We start from the raw sequence: 21267 nt of genomic DNA on the forward strand, positions 1-21267 counted from the left end.
TATACTGTGTATTTTACTTTTTGAATTTAGCACCAAACTCCCTCCCCATGCGTCGCAAAACACTCGCAGGAAACGGAGCCCGGGGATGTGACAGCTCGAGCGTAGGACGGCTCGCAGATCACAGCGGGGGACATTGCTGGATCCAGGGGACATGTAAGTAAACCCCTCCATGGATCCAGCGATGCGGTCCCGAGTCTCGGGAATACCGCCAGGGAGGCTACATATAGCAGTTTAGGCCCATAGAACAAGCCTTAAATATAGTGCTTTGTCAAACAGTGCCTGTCCAATGACAGAGATCTACCACTGGGAACTAATCAGCTTGTCTTACATCACCTATGTGACTGGGGCTGTTAGGCAGACCACGATTGGCAAGAAAGATATTTGCACAATTCCCTATCAACACAAACAGTGTTGACAGGGGAATCCCTCCTGCCAAGACATTGTCTTCCCCCAGCCGGGGGGCGGGAGCAGGTGGGAGAAACCGTTCCCACTGGGAAAAGATAGTGATTATCGCTAGCGGTACATTTAGCCTATCCATTAAAGGGGTTGTGGCCCCACAGCCCCCCGTTTTATTTACCTCAGCCCTGGAATTTCAAATGGTGAGGACACACTGTGCATCTCTCCAGGGTTCTCGACACTTGATTGGATAGATTGATAGTGATGCAGCCATTAGCTCCCGCTGTTATCAATCAAAACCAATGATGCAGGCCGAGGCCGAGTCTAGCATTCGTGTCAATGGATGCAAATGCTGGATTCGGGACCGTGCCTGCAAGGTAACCCCCTCGGGAGAGCGCTTCTCCTAGGGGGCTATCTGATGTGGGGAGGAGCTGTAAGAGCTGCCTGGGGGACCCCAGAAATCGAGGATCGGGGCCACTCTGTGCAAAGTGAGCTGCACAATGGAGGTAAGTATGACATGTTTGTTATTTAAAAAAACAAAAACACAGTTTTACAATCACTTTAATGGTTCGAATGTCGGTGGGTTCCTGCTGAACCGAGATTCAAACCGTGTATGGCTGGCCTTAGGGAGCCTACAAAAAATAACAAGCTTATCTCTGAATAATGCAAAATCTATGAGCTAAATGACTGTACTTGCAAACAAGCACAGTGCAAGATGCAAGGTTGTTTCCAAGGTAGGAGTGCTGGGGGCACTCCTCTCATAAAGGAAGGCAAGACTGACCAGCTGGTAAAAATGTATGGTGCCCCATTTGTCACAACTGCCCCCAAAGTACCTATGACCTGTGCTGTCATTAGACCACTAATGCAATAGTGGCACACTTACCACCAATGTAAAGGAGACACACTGCCCATCAATGTATGGGGGCACAGACACTGACCACCAATGTAATGGAGCACAATGACAATCAGTAAGGGACCACACATACTGACCACCAATGTAAGGGAGCACAGGCACCAATGTATAGAGGCACATACACTGGCTACCAATGTAAGGGGGTGCATACACGGATCACCTATGTAATGAGGACACACTGACCACTAGTGAACTGGGGCACACTGACCACCAATGTAATGGGAGCACACTGATCACAATGTGATAGGGTCACACTGACTACCCATGTATGGGGCAGGGACACTGACCACAAATGTAAGGGGGATTCAGATACTGACCAGCAATGTATGGGGGCACAAGTCCTGTCCACTGACTCTGGGCATGGTTTCTCACCTCGGCCACTAACACTGGATATTTTTTTCACCCCTGACCACTGATGCCAGATGTTTTTCCTCCCCCTGACCACCAACCTTTTTACTCCTTGACCTTCAATGCCAGGATTTTTTTCTCCCACTGATCACTGATTACTGACACCAGCCATTTTTTCCTCTTGTTGACCACAGACACCAGCCATCTTTTCCTCCTCCTGATCATTAATGTATAGGGACACTGTGATAAATATACTGCTGACCACGCCACCCTATACATTGTGCTGTAGATAACAAAGTGCTTATCACTGTACATCACACACTCCTGACCAAAGTGTATTTTGTCTCAACAATTGCGGGGTGCTAAGTAGTGTACAACTATTTTATGAACTTCTTTAACTACTTGCTGCTCGCCCACAGTATAATTCGCCCTCATTCACACCAAATCAGACTTTGAAATCATGCAACTTCACTTGAAATCTCACGATTTCGAAGCAGCATGTTCGTGCGACTGCAGATGGGACTTGACTGACATCTGTGCAACTTCATGCACAGATGTATATACAAGTTGCCCCTGAAATCACCAAAAATAGTGCAGGAACCTTTTTTTCAAATCGTTGCAGCACACCAAAGTTGGTGTCACACTGATTTAAATAGTTCCATTGCCAACAATAGGGTGCGACTTGTCATGCGATTTGGACCTGTAAAATTGCATGACCAGTTTCACCGGTGTGAACTGGGGCTCACTGCAGGTGAATGGCAGTTGCAGGCTATGCTACGTACTGGTATGCTGCTCAGCATATGCGCAATGGCGCACACCATGGGGCATGCAGTGGTGCGATCCTGTGATCACGATGCGCAACCGGGGCATCATGTGATCACTATGACCAATCATACAGAGCACATGAAAACATGTAAGCAAGATCATTGGTATGTATTATTCCACCTTAAACCCCCCAATTTTACAGAAGCCCAAATCAAATTGGTGACCTACACTCTGTTAGCAGCAAAACAGACCATTGCCAAAGCTTGGAAGAAACAATTTGTTTATATTGAGGAAGTTCATCAGCAGATCGACAGGTTCTTTGTTAATGAGAAATTGACCAGCATCCTACTGGACACGCAAAATAAATTCTCCCGGACATGGATCACGTGGATACAATATGCTCATCCGTCATTGTCCATGGAGAGCTATAACTTGTTATAGTAATCCAGAACTAGGGTGCTGGCTTTGAGCCTCCCCGATGCTTACTCCCATTCCCCTTATCCTACCTCTCTCTCCCATCCTCCTACTGTGAACATCCTTCCTTTCTCTTTCCTTCTTTCTTATTTCCTTGTTGCAAATTTTGTTGTTGATTCAGACTTGACATCTGGACCTGCTCTAACTTACAGGCTACAAGTTTAGTTTAATATTAAGCAATATATATTGTTGGATGCTTTTACATTCTCAGCAGCTGCGTTCTAGCTGTCTACTATCTTCTTGACAATTTCAAAATGTTCTCATATACCATGTTTTGTACCTTACATTTTTTCAATAAAAATCTATTGAAAGTGAAAACATGTAAGCAAAGCAGTCATGAAGGGCTTTTATTCATGACAGCTTGTTTACTATTGTAATGCTGCGAATGGCCCACAGCTATTACATGGTACCTGAAACCCTGTACCATGTGATTAGCTGTAGCCAATCACAGCATCACAATAGTAAGCAAGTTATCATGAACGAAAGCCATTCATGACAATTAAAACTTGCTATTAATCATGATCCTTGCTGTTATAAGCAACAGTGTAAACAAAAAATACCTGATCCCCAAAGTAGGGCACTGTGATACTGAACTACTCTGAGGACAATATATAAAACAATAATAGTAAAAAAAGAAAAAAGTTTAACAAATTGAATAAATGAAATACTCGGGACTATCTACTTTTCAAAAAGGGTCATCTGGGGGTATTTGTACTGTCCTGACATGTTTGGGCCTCAAGAAATGAGACAGGCCATCAGTTTATAAGGATTATTCAATTTTCAAAAATATTTTGTGGACTCTATAACTTTAATGCAGACTAAATAATATACACTGATTTGGGTTATTTTTAACCAAAGAAATGTAGAAGACTACATTTTGGCCTAAATTGTATTAAGGAAGATTATTTATTTGCAAAATTTTATAACAGGACCTAAGAAAAAAAAAATTTCTTCAAAATTTTCATTTTCAAAATTATAGCAAAAATAATAGTAAAAAAAACAAAAAAAAAAACAATGGTGACTCAATACCACCAAACAAAAGCTTTATTTATGTGAAAACAAATGATCTAAATTTAATTTGGGTACATCATTGCATGACTGTGCAACAGCTAGTTAAAGCAGCACAGCGCTGAATAGCAAAAATTGCCCTGGTCATGAAGGTGGTAAAACCTTCTGGAGGTCAAGTGGTCAAGGTAGGTTCAGACAATTTATTAGCCCTTCCTTTCCATCTTCTGTTTTATTTTATTTTTTAAATATGATCCTTAAAGCGGCAGTAAACCCAGTTTAAAAAAAACACTGACATTCCCGGCATGCCGGAAATGCTAACTTTCACATTGGTTGTGCTCTCAACCAAACTTTCAAACCATCCAATGGCTGGTTTCATAACTGATCACATGTGCAGCAGTATGGCAGTTGAAGAATCATTAGAGGCCAAGGTGGCAGCTTCCTTGACTGAAAACGATAGAGGGGTTTACTTCCACTTTAACCAGTTGCCGACCGCCGCACGACGATGTACGTCGACAGCATGGCACGGGCAGGCATATGGGCGTACCTGTACGTCCCTGCCTTCCCGCGGGTCGGGGGCCCGATCGGGCCCCCGCCCGGTGCCTGCGGCGGTCGGTTTTCGTCCGGGAGCGATCCGGGACGAGGGGGCGGCCATTCATTCATGGCTACCCCCTCGCGATCGCTCCCGACGAATAGAAATCCCCCGTGACATCACTTCCTCTCCTGTAATGTAAACACAGGAGAGGAAGTGATGTATTCTCTCCTCCGTGTCGGTATTTTTCGTTCCGACACGGAGGAGAGCGGATCGGTGAGTTGCACCAACACTCTACACACACAGTAGAACATGCCAGGCACACTCACACCCCCCCCGATCACCCCCCCAATTACCCCTGTCCCCCAGTCACAGTGACACCAATGTCATTTTTTTTTTTTTTGCATTGGTGTCATTTGTGACTGTAATAACTGTTAGGGCAGTTAGAGTTAGCCCCCTTTAGTTCTAATGTACCCCCCTAACCCCCCCAATAAAGGTTTAACCCCGTGATCACCCCCCGTCGCCAGTGTCACTAAGGCTGGGTTCACATTGCAGCGGTTTATGAGAACGAATGTGATTCGCACCGCACTGCAGTGCAAATCACATCCGATCGCTGTGCGATTCGAGTTCAGCCATTCGCCGCACCCGCCACACCCGCCGCACCCGCTGCAAATTCGCACGGGACCCTTTTTTTGGCCCGCAGCAGAATCGGATCGCATGGGTGTTCACACCATGCGATCCGAGTTTGCAGATCGCACTGCGATATGCGAACTGATCTGGGGGTGTCAGTAACATTTCACTGACACTCCCAGCAGTTCGCATAGGGCAGTGTGAACTGCCGCCGGGAGGCATGCGATGCGGGAACCCGCCGCGGATTCGTGGCATTTCCGCATCGCTCCAGTGTGAACCCAGCCTAATAAGCGATCATTTTTCTGATCGCTGTATTAGTGTCACAGGTGACGCTAGTTAGGCAGGTAGGTATTTAGGTTCGCCGCAGCTTTTTATAGCGCCAGGGACCCCCATATACTACCGCATAAAGCCCCCTGATTGCCCCCTAGTTAACCCTTTCACCAGTGATCACCATATAACTGTTACAGGTGACGCTGGTTGGTTAGTTATTTTTTTATAGTTTCAGGGCACCCGCCATTTATTACCTAGTCTCACTAGTGTACCCCTAAATTTAGGGGTGTCTACTTTCCAAAATGGGGTCATTTGGGGGGGGTTTGTGCCATCTTGGCATTTTATGGCCTTCAAAACTGTAACGCCCTTAGAAAGCCTGAAGGCGGTGCTTGGTTTTCGGGGCCCCGTACGCGGCTAGGCTCCCAAAAAGTCCCACATATGTGGTATCCCCGTACTCAGGAGAAGCAGCAGAATTTATTTTGGGGTGTTATTTCACATATGCCCATGGCATGCGTGAGCAATATATCATTTAGTGACAACTTTGTGAAAAAAAAAAAAAAAAAAAGTTTGTAATTTTCCCGCAACTTGAGGCAAAATATAAAATATTCCATGGACTCAACATGCCTCTCAGCAAATAGCTTGGGGTGTCTACTTTCTAAAATGGGGTCATTTGTGGGGCTTTTGTGCCATCTTGGCATTTTATGGCCTTCAAAACTGTAATAGGTAGTGAGAAGTGAACTCAAAAATTTACGCCCTTAGAAAGCCTGAAGGCGGTGCTTGGTTTTCGGGGCCCCGTACGCGGCTAGGCTCCCAAAAAGTCCCACATATGTGGTATTCCCGTACTCAGGAGAAGCAGCAGAATTTATTTTGGGGTGTCATTTCACATATGCCCATGGCATGCATGAGCAATATATCATTTAGTGACAACTTTGTGAAAAAAAAAAAAAAAAAAAAAAGTTTGTAATTTTCCCGCAACTTGTGGCAAAATATAAAATATTCCATGAACTCAACATGCCTCTCAGCAAATAGCTTGGGGTGTCTACTTTCTAAAATGGGGTCATTTGTGGGGGTTTTGTGCCATCTTGGCATTTTATGGCCTTCAAAACTGTAATAGGTAGTGAGAAGTGAACTCAAAAATTTACGCCCTTAGAACGCCTGAAGGCGGTGCTTGGTTTTCGGGGCCCCGTACGCGGCTAGGCTCCCAAAAAGTCCCACATATGTGGTATCCCCGTACTCAGGAGAAGCAGCAGAATTTATTTTGGGGTGTCATTTCACATATGCCCATAGCATGTGTGAGCAATATATCATTTAGTGACCACTTTGTGTAAAAAAAAAAAAATTTTTTTTTTTTTGTCATTATTCAATCGCTTGAGGCAAAAAAATAAAATATTCAATGGGCTCAACATGCCTCTTATCAATTTCCTTAGGGGGTCTACTTTCCAAAATGGGGTCATTTGGGGGGGTTTTGTACTGCCCTGCCAATTTAGCACCTCAAGAAATGAGATAGGCAGTCGTAAACTAAAAGCTGCGTAAATTCCAGAAAACTTACCTTAGTTTGTAGATGTGACAACTTTTGCGCAAACCAATAAATATACAATTATTGACTTTTTTTTTTACCAAAGACATGTGGCTGAATACATTTTGGCCTAAATGTATGACTAAAATTGAGTTTATTGGATTTTTCTAATAACAAAAAGTAGAAAATATCATTTTTTTTCAAAATTTGCGGTCTTTTTACGTTTATATCGCAAAAAATAAAAATCGCAGAGGCAATCAAATACCATCAAAAAAAAGCTCTATTTGTGGGAAGAAAAGGACGCAAATTTTGTTTGGGTACAACATTGCATGACCGCGCAATTACCAGTTAAAGCAGCGCAGTGCCAAAGTGTAAAAAGACCTCTGGTCATTTACCAGCAAAATGGTCCGGTCTGAAGGTGGTTAAGGTTTTTGTGTGTCTGTGAAGGCTTACACTGTACCATGTTCCTTTAGCCATGATAAATATCTAGCACAATCTAACCATACCCACTGTTCACATGTTTTATTCTTCCTAGGCTCCACCTACTGAGGTTAGGGATTCTTGCTTTTTGCACAGTAGTTAAACATATTTTGTTTGTATTGAAGAACTGTGTTATATGTATGTTCTATATACAATGAATAAACTCCAATTTTATGTAACTATACCCCCTTTAAGCCCCTCCCACAACTAAGCTACACCATACCACCCAACCTTTTGAGATGGGAACAAGGGACACCTATTAGCAAAAGTATGTGTGCATAGGACACACCACTAGCAAAGCGGTGTGTCCTATGCACATGCATTCCTTTATACTGGTGTTTGAACTTTATAGATGCAGCAATTTTGAAATCGGATGAAAGGATTAGCACTCGGAAACACTTTTTGAAAGATAAATAGTGAATTTTATATACAAATATATAGATCAGACCAAAATGAGGGACAAATGAGGAGAAAATAGGGACACAGGAACTTTGTTTTAAATCAGGGACAGTCCCTCAAAATCAGGGACAGTTGGGAGCTATGGCTACTACACCCATCATTTACCATGGTGTGCATAGCATGCCACATTGGGGTTTATTTACTAAAGGAAAATTCACTTTGAAATAAAGTCGCTGTAGATCTGAGGGGGACATGCAAGGAAAATAAAAAACAGCATTTTAGCTTGTATATGATTGGATGATAAAATCAGCAGCGCTTCCACTAATTTCAGATCTACCCCTTAGATTTAGAGCAACTGCACTTCCAAGTGCACTTGCAGTGCAAAGTTGATTTGCCTTTCGTAAAATAACCCCCATTATTTCTTTCCTCTGGGTGCCCAAAGTGTGCTCAAGGTCTTTCACAATCCTAGTTACATTCCTCCTTGCCAGTCATTTCTCCAATGCTTGGACAGGGGATCTCAGCCAAGGCCAGAGCAAGCCTACAGACATACAGATGTTCTCTAACCTAGTCAAAAAAGCCAGATTTGGCAAACATTTTCTGAAGTCCACATTCCACAGATATTTTTAGAGAGGAAAAAGGCAGCCATACACTTTAGTGCAAGACTTACAGTGGAATGGCCATTAAGGGGTTAATATACTACAAGTGGACTTTTTCATCTACCATGAACTCAAACAATGTGTTTGCCTGGATTAGACACAGGTGTATACCCAATGAGCAAGTGAAAATGTGACTGTGAGTTGTATGCTGACAATTTTGTCTCCTTGATGCATTTATCTCATACCACATTCATTCATCTGGTAGTAGAATTGTGCTGTTTGATATTATAGAAAAATGTTTTTCATGAAGTAACTATTGCATTTTCAAATATATAGTCTGATTTATAGCCTGCAGGTAGAATGTGAAGTATGTGCAAATTGGGCAATACACATTAATTTCATATAGCTTCTTTGCAGAGTATGTTCCAAGGGGCAATAGTCTGCTGTCCACCTTCTCAGACATAGGGAAGGGGGGAGAGAATTTTCTTTCCCATACATGTTAGAAGGTCAGATGGAATGGAGGGCCAGGTGGAATTTAAAGCTTTAAAAAGCTTAAAACTATTTTTAAAATCCGGACATATATTTCAAATACCATTCTTAAAAGTTGGCCCAAATTATACTACATGTTTAAAAAATTAAAATCACATATGCACAATTTCACTTTTCTAGAGGTGCATTTAAAGTGGTATAAAATGAAACATATCGAAAGTTACCTTAACTGTGGTGGCTACATTCATTTATTATGGAGGAGCAACAGGGTCACCCTTGGACAGCAGCATTGTTTGCAGAGGGTCTAAAAAATTCTGATTGACTTTTCATTAATGAATAATAAATCAAAGCCTAACTCCAGCTAACACTTTTTTAAGCAGTTTCAGAAACATTTTTTTTCTTCCCTTTTGGGATAAATTATTTAAATAATTGAAGTGACCAGTATGAGAGAGTAAGAGCGATAACACCAAATTTAACACACCTGCTCCCCATTCACACCTAAGACCTTGTAACACTACCGAGTCACATGACATCGGGGAGGGAAAATGGCTAATTGGGCCCAATTTGGACATTTTCACTTAGGGGTGTACTCACTTTTGTTGCCAGCGGTTTAGAAATTAATGGTTGGGTGTTGAGTTATTTTGAGGGGACAGCAAATTTACACTGTTATACAATCTGTACAATCACTACTTTACATTATAGCAAAGTGTAATTTCTTCAGGGTTGTCAGGTGAAATTATATAATAAAATATTTACAAAAATGTGAGGGGTGTACTCACTTTTGTGAGATACTGTATATGTAATTTTTGATTTTGCCTTTAGTACCACTTTAATTAATATTAAAATGTTAGTGTGGTCTTGCCAGTCGCCACTGCAGTGTTAGGGATACAGGAACTGGTATGGAGCATAGATCAGAGTGTGGCGAGGATTGGGCAGTCCCACCATATGTGGAGTGGGGTGCCTGGGGATCCACAGTTTCTCCAACAAAGATTGATTGCACTTGGGTATATATGGGCAAGTTTGGCTGGTGTGAGGTACTAGTTATAGTACACCTTTTGGACTGTTTCCCAGTGGAGTAAGCATCTGGAGGTTTTCGGAGGAGCTTGGAATGAGTGATGCCATTGTTGGGGAGTGTAGGAGCATCATAGCAATTGTTCCCATTTTAGCATTGTGGGGGACTTGGATGTGTGGAAAGTATCGGTGAGGAGCTTGTAGCAGAGCGAGATTCCACGGTGGTGGGATTCAGGCCCAGATTGGGCATAGGGCAAACTGGGCACCTGCCCGATGGGCCGCAGCCACGAGGCCGCAAGTCCTTGCGGGGCCCAAGTTGGGCTCCTGTTTGAGCCTGCGCCGCTCATTCAGCCTCTCCGCAGCCACCCGGCTGCCAGTTAAGCTCAGCCATCGGCGCCAGGGGAGGAGCTAGATAAGATGCCTTAGGCCTCTCCGCAGCCACACGGCACCCTATAGGTCAGCCGTCGGTGCTGGGGGGGACTGCGAAGGGGGGAGGAGCAAGAGCACACACCTGCTGCAGACACCTTAACAGAAAACATGTGTGTGCCCCCCTGTAACCTGGATAGGAGGAGCAGTGGGGGGCAGCTGCATATAGAACAATCATTCTCTTCATCTTCCTCCTGCAGTTTCGGAATGCCTGCGAGGGATAGAGGAGAAGCAGGCATTCCGAGACTGCAGGAGGAAGATAGGCAGTACGTTTTCAGACCATTTTATCTGAGAGAGAATTGAGCATGTCCAAAGATATTTGAAAAAATCCTTATGTTCTATGTGGAAGGTGGCTTGAAGATTTTGGAATGACCTGAGGGTGGGACCCTGGTAAAGGTTTCCGATGGTGGAGATGCCCGTGCTGATCCACTCGGTGATATTGATGTCAGGGGTGAGAATGTGGACAATTGCCTGGTCATGCGACGTTGCACCCAAACAAAATTGACGTCCATTTTTTCCCACAAATAGAGCTTTCTTTTGATGGTATTTGATCACCTCTGGGGTTTTTATTTTTGCGCTATAAACAAAAAAGTGCAACAATTTTGAAAAAAATGCATTATTTTTAACTTTTTGCTATAATATAGCAAAAAAATTATTTTCCTCAGTTCAGGCCAATATGTATTCTTCTACATATTTTTGATAAAAAAATTGCAATAAGCATATATTAATTGGTTTGCACAAAAGTTATAGCGTCTACAAAATAAGAGATAGTTTTATGGCCTTTTTAGTTAAATTTTTTTTTTTTATTAGTAATGGTGGCGATCTGCAATTTTTATCAGGACTGCAACATTATGGCGGACACATCAGACAATGTTGACACTATTTTGGGACCATTGCCATTTATAAAGCGATCAATGGTATAAAAATGCACTGATTACTGTGTAAATGACACTGGCAGGGAAGGGGTTGACCACTAGGGGGCGTTGAAGGGGTTAAGTGTGTCCTAGGGAGTGATTTTAACTGTGGGAGGGGTGGGCTTCCAGTCACATGACAGCAATCATTGCTCCCTGTTCTGTGGCTCCATGACACGATCGCTGGGAGATCGAGTCCATGATCCCGTAGGCACGGTCACACTGTACGTGGCGCGCGCCTGCCATCCCCATCTCTTAAAGGGGACATACAGGTACGCCCATTTGCCCACCGCTGCCATTGTGCTGACGTATATCGGTGTGCAGCGGTCAACAAGTCTTTACAAGGGTTCCTTCCCAAAATTTCTCTCTCTTCACTAGCCATAATGACATAATAATACCTCTTCCAACAATATATTGGTAGAAGTAGCAATTGGGTTTAGAAGACGCACCCTTTTGTATAAAACAAACTCTGATATGTGCAAAATAGTTACTTTTTTGAAGGCATTAGCTGGAACATGACTTTATCTTGATTACTATCTATTGTCTGAACAGCAGTCAACTTAGTTTGATAAACTTAGGGGTTTATTTATAAATTAAAAAAAAAAAATGCATAGGCATTTGTCCAGTGAATCTGCATGGACATTCATTCTGTGTGAATTGGACAAAAATAAATGCTTTTTAGACTATTTTCTTTCTTGAACAAATGTTGTTTTATTATGAGCAGTTTAAAAATACCACATTATGGCCACTAGCCATAGCTAAGGAACCTAGGAAATACATTGTACATATGTCTTTGTAACAAGAGATACAGCGTAACAATTCTAGACCATGTTAGAGAAAATTGGCAAATAAATGTAACCATTGGTTTAATCATGTATTTTTTAACTCCTTCTAGTATTCTCTAGCATTCTCTAGAAACATACATTTTTACTCAATTCACATAGATTAGAATATGCATGCAGCTTCCCAGAATGAATGGCTATGCAAATTTATAGACTTCTATACGCCCAATGTAGTGCAGAAATTATGAAAGAAAGCATAGACATACTGGCTAGTGATCTTGAAGTCAACATTGCTACCATGGTAAGCTTTTGTCCTCCTGTGAACTGTACTCAAATATTGTTGAAGGACTATAGTACAAAACTTAAAAAAAAAACTATTTGAAAATACTTTCATCCAGTATTGAGGCTATAGCAATAATACAACATTCTCTGATGTGAAGCATTATTATTATTATGTGTTATATGTAATGAAGCAGATTTTCAGATAAGTAGCACTGAGCAGCTGCTTTTGGTATTGAAATAAGGTACAGTTCAGATGCAATGGGAGTTATTTACGAAAGGCAAATCCACTTTGCACTATAAGTGCACATGGAAGTGCAGTCGCTGTAGATCTGAGGGGGATATGCAAGGAAAATAAAAAACTGAATTTTAGCTTGCACATGACTGAATGATAAAATCAGCAGAGCTTCCCCTCATTTCAGAGCTACCCCCCAGATTTACAGCGACTGCACTTCCAAGTGCAAAGTGGATTTGTCTTTCGTAAATAACCCCCAATGTTCTTTGTTCTATAGATTTAAAAAAATATATTTACAAGCGCCCGGGAAAAAGATACTAGTGACAATCTTTTTTAAAATTTTTTAATTAGGATGTATAGAATTTACTTATATATAATATAGTCTGGTGCAATATTCATGGTAAGGATGCATGTTAAAACAGCCATATATATTCAAAAGGTGCAAGTTTCCATTCAAAACAGTGTAATAAGAACTCCAGAGTGCTTAAACATATCAGTATCCATACTGCTGAGCTATTAAATCCCAAATGCCACATACTCATTAAATTACTCTGTAGTGCTTGCCTTTCTTCGATATATCATATTTGAGTGTTACTCATAAAGGGTTTGAACTCCCCAAGCAAATGTGTCCATTTCCACCATAAAAGTAGATTCAGGTGCTTGGCATGGCTGTCTCCAGACGGGTTTCCTTGAATTGATGGATTCTGTTCCATTGCCCCATGGCTCTGGATACACTCACTTGCATTTATGGGGGTTTCCTACAAGTTATTTCTGTGTTAAGCATGTGGGAAGGCTCTCACACCTCTTTTTTATAAATCTGACATGTTTGCACATTCTAAGTTGACAAATTGCCTAAAATGAGCTTTTTTACACCTATTTTCAATAGCCATGATGAGAAACTCACATGTAAACCACAGGTGTTCAGCAATAGCTGCAATAAAGAAAAAAGATTAGTGGACAGAATGTTAGATATTAATATTTGAGATTGCAACAAGAACTATAAAAATAAAAATATTAAGATAAAATCTTTGTATCCGCTTTCAAATAAACTTCCTTCACTTCATTCATAACAGCCAATGACAAAACCATAAGACCTGTTGCCAATGAGGTGCCAGATCCATGACTTCTATCTGCCCTCCTCCTTATAAGCCAGTTCTAATTAGTCACTGCCAGAGCTAATCAAACTCAGAGTATTCAAATTAGATACTCGTATGTCTTAAATGTGTGTAGACAAAAAGCAGGCAAAACTATTTTAATAAAAGCTGATCTGTATTGGCCTTCTGCAAAAGTTTTTGAAATATGAGTTGTCTGTATCACCTAAATCACACACACTTATAATTAGATAATTATTTTTCTTTAAAATGTACACTTTTATTCTCCGGATGGTTTCCAAGCCACTACCCCCATTTGCTACATTGGCTATATTATGAGACACCCATGTATATGTGCTCTCAGCTGATGCTGTGTGTGTCTATAGACATACACATGGCCTAGAAAGCCATGGACGTGTCTCCCTGCTGCCATCAGTACCTTCCTTTAGAACCCAGTAAGATCGGGGAAGCAGAACAGGTAGCGGTGACACAAGACTGCTAGTATATTTGGAGGCGGAAAACATAGAAGAGCATTGGGGCATTTTTTAATTTTTTTTTTTACCTTATTGCAGAGAATGCATTAACATAAAAAATGCTTAGAATTTAGTACCACTTTAAAATGTAATGGTTACAGGCATACCCTACTTTTAAGTAAGCAATGGGTTTTATTTACTAAAGCTGGAAAGTGCAAAATCAGGCTACTTCTGCATAGAACAAAACAGAGGGAAAGAAAGAGTTCCCCCAAGAAGGGCGATGAGAGACCTGCAATTGATTGCTAAATTTTAATGAATATCAAAAAAACACACTTATAACACAGCAAAACAGAGACGACTACATATATAGACCACCAGTGATTTAAAAATAGACAACGCTGTCATATTAAAAAGGGGAGATGCAGCTGCACTTACACACATACCTCACCAACACACATCAATATATACACATAAATACTGCTAATAATAGCTAGTAAGCAAATATATGGCTAAATTCAATGTACATTGTGAGACAGCATGGTCCAGCAAAGCTTGCAATTCAATCAACTTAAGGCTGGTAACAGTACACAATCCAGTACTTATTCCGTAAATTATTAATAGTTCCTTATATAGTGATTAGCAGGTTAGCTTTGTTCACCAAATGGCTAAGCAGCAGAGGACCATAATCAACAGTACAGTCACTGAGCAGTCAGGTACAGTTCTTATATATGTTTATTCATCTCCTTAGCTGAGCAAAGCAGGGTGGATGGAATGGGGAAAACCAAGCAGGGGTAAAGCGTCACACACAGCTTGCACCTTATATCCACAGCACTCTTACACCATGTCAGTTCTTAGAGCTGCTTACCGCTACCTGCTAGCATATCTACTTCTGCATAGAAATCAGTGAGCTTCCAGGTTTTATTACCGAAGCTTAATTGAACAAGCTGGGGTTAGAAGCTCATTGGTTTCTATGCAGAAGTGAGCCTGATTTTTCACTTTCCAGCTTTAGTAAATAAAACCCCATTGTGTACTTAAAGTGGGGTATGCCTGTACTTTGTGGCAGCAGAAAGCTTTTCCATACATTTTTAAGTATATTATTTATTTAAAATGTTTATTTAAAATAATTTATTTAAATATATTATTTAATTTAAATATATTTAAATTAAAATATTCCCCCTGTTCTGGCTGTGCACTAAAGAACTGAAAAATAATGGGAATAGCTACTCCCCTATCATTCTTTCATAAAGGCAATTCAAAAGAATTTGTTGCACACATTTAAGGACCAGTGGTCAGTAAATACTAGTAATATATTATTAACATTATTATTACTTAGGATTTATATAGCACCAACAGTTTGTGCAGTGCTTTAAATTATAAGGACAGACAGTACAGTTACAATACAATTCAATACAGGAGGAATCAGAGGGTCCTGCTAATTTGAGCATACAGTCTAAAAGCCACTTAATAGCCATTTAATTTTACTGAATCAAATTATTGCACTGTTTCTTAAGTTAGTAAATCAGAATTACACTGTATTTTTGATAATAAAAGAAAATATGAATATATCTATATAATAACATTAATAATAATAATAATAATAATATGTCTTGATGTTATTCATGGGCACGCATTCATTTAAATATTTGTGAAATCTAAGGCATGTATGGCAGGAAAACATTAAAAAAGGGTCTACCCAGGTTACAGTTGAGTAAATTCCAAGCAGGAAGATAAAAACACAGCCTGTTCTACTTTGGAGAAGTAAGTGGATCTGGCTAAAACTGCTGACCAGCCCTGGTTTTTCATTTGTATTACACGACAAGTAGTGTATATATTCTAAAACAAATGTCTTTCTTCTTAAGAACACAATGTAATAAAATATATATTGCGAATATCAAGCAAAAGTTACTTTTGCTATCACATTACTGTTTGTCAGATGGAAGTATAGTTCACGCAATTAGTTATTATTGAAATACTAAGTGAGATACCTTGACTTTAACCGCATTTAGCCCAAGGGACCAAGAGTGATTCTTCAGTGTTCTCTGACATCTGGAGTTCTCTGAAATTATATACGGATCTTTTTATTAAAAACTTGTGTATTTAGTTTTTATTGATCGTATCCAATAAAGCAATCTGTATTTAAAATGTTTACATTAACATGTATTGGCATAGCAGCAACTATTTTTCTCTCTTCACCGAGAACTGTTGAGTCTCTAAAGATGTCATGAAACCTAAATTGCTTAGAGATAGCATAGTAATGAAAACCATATTACTCACCCGGCCATGTAACGATAATTCAAAGCAGTATAATATATTTTACATTTAGAAATAGCATACGAGACTTAGATTTTTTGGGGATGAGTTACCCTTTTTTTAGAAAAGAATGTAAAATAGATTCACTTTCATCTTCAAAACGTCAACCTCTTATCTGGATATTATATTGTCTGCATCTTGATGCGTCATGAACTAGTTTTATTCATCTATACGTTGTGACACATTTCCACATGGGATCTTGCTCTCTTTCTGTTTCTCATACTCTTCTTTTTTTTCTTTTACTTTCCTCATGTTCTCTTTACATGTATCCCATGTCTTTTTTCCTTCCTTCCAGCGTTTAGATGTTTGTTGGGGTATTTCGTATATCGCAGTGCATTCCTTTTTGATCATTCGCGTGCAAGTGTAATTTTCAGATCTTCAATTATGGCAAAGGGTAATTCCCACGTTACCTGAATGTAACCACTGTTGTATGTGTTAGTGCATGTTTTATATACCATGAAAGATCCACTTGATGTGAATAATTACTAGCAGAATGTGTTAATATTTTAAACATTTTCTGTTTGTGCATATAGTTTAAAACGATGTAAGTATATGGGGGCAGCCATATTTGCTCATTACATAATAGGCTGTGTTTCGCAATTTCCAGTGCTACAGTTTGGATAGCCTTATCGGATGGCTATGGCTGCAATTTCAGTAAAACAACATGTGCTTTAAGGCATCCAAATGTAGCTAAACCATAGTGCAAATACATTAATACATACTTTTAAACATACATTTAAACAAATGGATTAAGAACCAATCTCCTTTCAAATATTTTTTTTTAATGCAACAAACTTGACTCAAAAATCTTATAGTTTTCATTAGGTCTGTATATCATACAAGTGTACAGTATATCATTATGTTGGTTTATTTTAAAAATTCATTGTTTTCATGTTATTTAATGTATTCACATATGAAGATTGTTTAATATTGTATTTTTATACAAAAGGGTGGGGTTAAAAGGTTAAGCATTAATGAAAACCCCATTAAAGTCAATAGGAGGCAAATCTTGAAAATTTTGGCCATTCTTAAAGCGTATCTTCACCCTCTGAACTTCCCTCCAATCCACCAATCCACCCCTACATCCTCTACATAAATAGCACTGTTTTTTTTTTCTAATATTCTTTATTTCAAGTTATTTAATAAAAATGTGTGACCCCACCACCCCCATGCCCATCTGAAATAACATGCACAGTGTTCACTGTGCCTCCTGGGATATGTGACTTGCCCCTGGTGGGCCTCTCGATGACATCACATGGTGGGGGGACCAAGCGATGGTAAAAGACAAGAGGATCTACAGGACAACACTGAATCCTCTGGGTGGGTGAGTATCTGATATATGCAAAACAGACTACCTGATAAGCAAGGGTAAAAAAAAGAAATGAGGGAGGTGGGCAAAGATCTGCTTTAAAGTGGAGTTCTACCCAAAAGTAGAGCTTCCGCTTATTCGTCTCACCCTCTCCCCCCCCCGTGCCACATTTTAGGGGGGAGGGGGAAATGGGGACCTTTTTTTGACAGGTCCCCTTCTCCACTTCCGGAGATGGTGTGGTGCTGAAGTTCGGCCATGAGCATTGTGTTCTGAGTCCACCCAAGTGTGTTAGAAAAATTAATATTTGTTTTCTAACACTGAACCGCCTTTTCGCCAATGTCAGGGCTGGCTTAGCCCTTCCTTCTCTGGGCTGGCCGCTCAGCTGTCGGCTAATTGCCAGCTCTCTTCTCTCTCCACAGTTACCAGCTGTTCCTGATGATGCTCGTCTGACCTGCCTACTTAAAGCCTTCCAGCTCACTTCACCTCTGCCTTCGCCTTGGTCACATCACTAGAAACCATCTCCTGCAGTTTGTTTAAAGACTGGCTTGCTGACCTCCCTTCTGGCTCCTTATCCTGCTTGCTGTTGCTCTACTTGGATCCCTGACTTCTGGCCTGGCTGACTACCCGATCTGGTTACTGGAATCTGGCTATGCTTGACTACGCTTTTTCTATTTACCTTTTTATTTTTATTAATAAACAAGTGTGATTTAATCGTACTTCTGCCTCAGTCTGATTCATGGTTTCTGACAGCCAATCTGGTAGCACGGGGCTGAAAGGACAGACACTACTATTGGATGCCTACCAGGTAGCAGGAAGACAAGACACAGAGGACACAGCTAGCAACTGCCTGACCCACCACCAAGATGGGGTAAGTGCCGGTCAGACAGCGGGCGCGTGGGGGTCACAGTGGCTGCATTTGATGGGGCACAATGGCAGCATTTGATGGGACACAGTGGCAGCAGTTGATGGACACAGTGGCTGTGTTTGAAGGCACAGTGGATGCGATTGATGGCACAGTGGCTGCAATTGATGGCACAGGGGCTGCCATTGATGGGAACAGTGGCTGCATTTGATGAGCACCAGCCACAACTGCTGGGGGATCATTATTGCTAAAACTGACAGTAATGCTGGGGATGGTTATTGCAGATATTGGCACTGATCCTGCGGGTTGTTATTTCCTGGGGGAATTTATATATTTTTTCATATCATATTGTTATTTAAATCTGATAGTTGCTTTATAGTTATTAACAGCACTACTATTGCCATTATATGCAGTGTTATATGGGAAAAAAAACATTTGGGGGGTGACACCATGTTTTACTGCACCAGGTGAAACCAACCCTAGTGATGCCATTGACAAGCACAGTCTGCAATATGAAGCACAAATATGAAACAGTAATCCTTTAAATTGCATGCTTGGGCGATTCCTTCAAGCTACTGTATATGTGGTGTTACAGAACAGTAACACCATGGCACAGCAAGGTTATTAAACTTTCAGGATTGCACAGAAATACTTCAAGACCACAATCCCATATTCTCCAATCCCCTCCCATCCATGTATCACAATTATTTCCAAAATATTTAAAATATAGGCTTTAGTAGAAAGTGGCTAGCATCAGAACTGTACATAAGCACCTAAACAGCAAAAATTTGAAAAAGATAAGGCAGGTTTTATCTTGAAATACAATATTTATCTGAGAGGCAATAGCCACAGATATTGTTCAGTGATTGGACAAAGAGTAAGCAAGTTGGTTAGACCACACTATTAGAGAGAGGTTTTAAGACAATAACCACAGATAGGCTGAGGTAGAGGTAGGGGCAGAAGGCGAGGTAGAGGCAGAAGTGCTGCCATTATTTTGGTCAGAAGACCATCCCTGGCCTCCATTAGTATGTGTAATGCAATATGGCAACAAAGGGCAGAGGAGGAATACAAGGAGGAGCATTGGGATGCTGATAGTGAGGATGAGCAGGAGATTAAGCTGCTTTTAAGGGAGATGTTTCACTCCTCCTAAACCCAGGAATTGCATTTGAGTGGGGTGTGAGTGGAGGATGAGGCCCAGGGTCCTCTGTTGCAAGCAGTCTTTAGTGAATGTGTTTTTTATGCTGAAATTCCTGCTCAAGGACCCCTGGATTTGGGACATCAAGGAGATGGACCATTATTGAGTGTCCACCCTTTTAATTACTTGATACAAAGATAAAATGGAAGGTCTACAGTAACCATCCAAGAGGACACTCTGAGAGGGTACTGTGTATGAACTTTTTTGTTGCATTGCCTGAGGGTGGCTGGATCCTGATAATCAATGTGTCACTGATACTCCAATCTTTAAAAGGATATTTTTTTTATCTGAGCAGCCAGTCCCAGCTGCAGGCAGCACTCACAGACTAAACAACATTATTACTGACTCCATTGGGTTCTGGTCTGATGTGAGCTTTTGGCTTACTCTGCAGCCAATGTGCTGTCTGAGAGTTTCCAGCTGGAGCTGGCAATAACCCCCCAACACCCTTACCCCGGTCCTGTTATCTGAGCTCTTTTCTCTGCATTGCCTCCTATATAATCTAGCAGAAGTCTGGCATGGGTGGCCTCACTGTGGGAGATTCCCAGCCATGATTTTCTTATTTTTTTATTTGTATAATTATTTAGATTTAAGAATTAGATTTTTTTTTTATTTCTTTCTATTTTTTTTCATACATCAGGCATGTCTACAATTCCTCCACTTTGACACAATAGTCTTATTCCACCTAGGCACTCAGCAGCCAAGTTTTTTTTAATACTTATTTAATTGTAGGGAAGGCACTGGAGGCATAGCTGCAGGGGGAAACTATAGAGTGCATGCCTTTCCTCAATGCAGGGAGAAGGACAGGCAGCATCAAAAATTTAGTGCACAATTGTATGGGCATAGGCTGCTCTTCCTTTCCCACATCAGGACCATAAAAAAAAAAATAGCCTAAATTTGAGGTAAATGCACTGCCATATAGTATGTTATGGAGGTAATAGGTAGCCTGCCATTACTAATGTAACCTCTTACTTCCACTCCTCCTCCCAGTACTCCTCTTCCCTTTTGCCTTCACCACTTTCTTTTCACCCCCCTGCTTCACCCCCTGCCCTTTCACCTCTCTTTCCCTCTATTTCTCCACCAGTCGAACTTAGAAAAAGGAACCAGTCAGTAAAAAATTGTTGAAAACTGCTCCCTTTCTCCATTCCTCCACCTCCTCTTCCCCTTCCTCCTTCACCTCTTCCTTTTTAAGGTCCACTTTAAAAAGGCCTTAAAAAAATGACAGCCAGTAACAATTTTTGAATATGCCTTGCGAAAAACGTCCGAACAGCGAAAGTTTGGCCCAAACTTATGCTCGGGCCGAACCATTCACCCATCCCTACTTAACAGTTAGCCAAGGTCTTAGGAAGCAAAATTTCTAAACAGTCAATGGCATACAATTCACAAGCTAAACACTTGCAAGAGAAATACAAATGAAAAGATAGCTCTACCATTGTGAGTAATAATAATACAACTTGGTGATAGAGAACTTAGGAGCATTTTATTTACACACACAAACACAGACTCACTACAAAAACAATGCAACCCATGGGTTTTTAAAAATCTTTTTGTTTGACCACAACTAACACCACAC

Source organism: Lithobates pipiens, unplaced genomic scaffold, assembly GCF_037356315.1.
Source record: "Lithobates pipiens isolate NorthernLeopardFrog02 unplaced genomic scaffold, aLitPip1_a1.2 Scaffold_13, whole genome shotgun sequence".
In the NCBI taxonomy this organism is placed as follows: Eukaryota; Metazoa; Chordata; class Amphibia; order Anura; family Ranidae; genus Lithobates; species Lithobates pipiens.